The following is a 1,929-nucleotide window of genomic DNA, read 5'->3' on the forward strand; positions in this document are numbered from 1 at the left end:
CCACCACAATACCACTTTTGGAACGGCGGTATATAAATGAATAAATACATAATAAAATAATACAATATAACAACACTGAAGTGTATCAAATTGTATCACTTTATCATACAAATGTTTCATAGGATTACGTCAAATGAAACACTGTCCAATAAGGACAGTCTCTTTTTGAAAGACTACATTGAAAGGCTACATTGTGCCATATAACTGAAAGACTACATTGTGCCATATAACTGAAATGTCAACATGAATGTTGTGGAAGTAGTGATTCCTCCAAGGAGAGAAAGTGTGCGTGCATGAATATCTACCATACTACATATGGGACTACTAGCTAAAATTATATTGGCCAGTTTCCTTGACTGGTATTTATTTATTTACTAAATTTTCATACTGCCTCACTCAGATGGTTCTAGGTGGTTCACAAATATAAAACTAGATAAAAACAAATAACTCATTAAAATTAAAATCATTTTAGTAATCACTAAAGGCCAGGCGACAAAGATGTTTTTAGGGCTTTTAAAAAAGCTGCTAAAACACTTGAAGACATTTGGGAAGCTTCAGCTGGTCCAGAATGCTGTTGCAAGGTGCTCTTTGGGCGCAAGTCACTTCATGAGTGTCACACACACATCCTGCAGCAACTTCATTGGTTACTAGTCGGTCTCTGGGCTAGATTCAACATGCTAGTCTTGACCTTTAAAGCTCTACATAGCTTGGAAGTGGTTTACCTGACAGACCACATTCACCTATATGAACTTGCCGGGGCCCTCCGTTCAGTATCTCAGGCCCTTCTCAGGGCCCACCACTAATAGAGATCTGGTTGGTGGGAACTAGAGACAGAGCCTTTTTGGGTGCAGCCCTTTGGCTTTGGAATGCACTCCCCAAAGAGCTTCACCATGCTCTCTCCCTCAGTGTTTTTAAAAAAACAATTAAGACACATCTTTTTAAAGAGGTTTTTTGATGTCTTGTCTGCTGCTTATATCTGGTAGGTTCTTTCATTTTTATAGTTCTCAGTTTTTAGCTTTTTATTAATAACTTTTAATTTGAATCTTTAAAAATTGTAATTTTAAATTACAAGGTTTAAATTATTTATGTATTTATTTATTAGAGACATTCAATATACTGCCCACTCCGAAGACACCAGGCGGTGCACAACAACATGCAAACAGGCAACATTAAAAATTACATTACATTAATAGTTAAAAATTGGGTTTTGGGGTTTTTTTTAAACTAAAATAACTAGCAAAGAACAGAAAAATGAACTACAGGGCAAAAGCCTGGTGAAAAAGAAAAGTCTTCAATAGTGATTTGAAGATTGGCAAGGAAGGGGTTAGCTGGATCTGTAGGGGGAGAGAGTTCCAGAGGAGCGGGGCAGCAACCGAAAAGGCCCTATTACGGGTCCTAGAGCCCCGAACATCTCGGAAATCAGGAACTGACAGAAGGGCCATCTGAGATGAAATTACAAGGTTTTAACCTGGTCTTTTAAGTTGTTTGACTTTAATTAATCTTTTATTTTACATTGTATCTATTATATTAATGTTGTGAACCACCCCAAGCAGTAGTGTACTGGAGGGGAGGGGTTTACCTATGTATGTTTGTATATTTATTTAACATATTTTTATACCACACACTACCAAAGGCACTAGGTAGTTTACAACAATAAAGCAAACCAAGAAATTTCAAAATAATTAAAACATATAAAAAGTTCAAATTAAAATAACTATCCAAAAAACCTGCTAAATAGCTAAAAAGCTTGGCTAAAGAGCTGCGCCTTTAGGTGCTTGCTTGCTTGCTTGCTTAAATAAATAAACAAATAGAAATTCCAGAGCCCAGGAGCAGCTATCAAGAAAGCCCAATCCCGAGTCACCGCTAGAACAGCTGGCAGCAACCTGAGACAGACCTCTCCTGATGACCTTAATGGGCGATGGGGATCAT

The sequence above is a fragment of the Hemicordylus capensis genome, chromosome 1 (assembly GCF_027244095.1).
Source record: "Hemicordylus capensis ecotype Gifberg chromosome 1, rHemCap1.1.pri, whole genome shotgun sequence".
Taxonomy (NCBI): Eukaryota; Metazoa; Chordata; class Lepidosauria; order Squamata; family Cordylidae; genus Hemicordylus; species Hemicordylus capensis.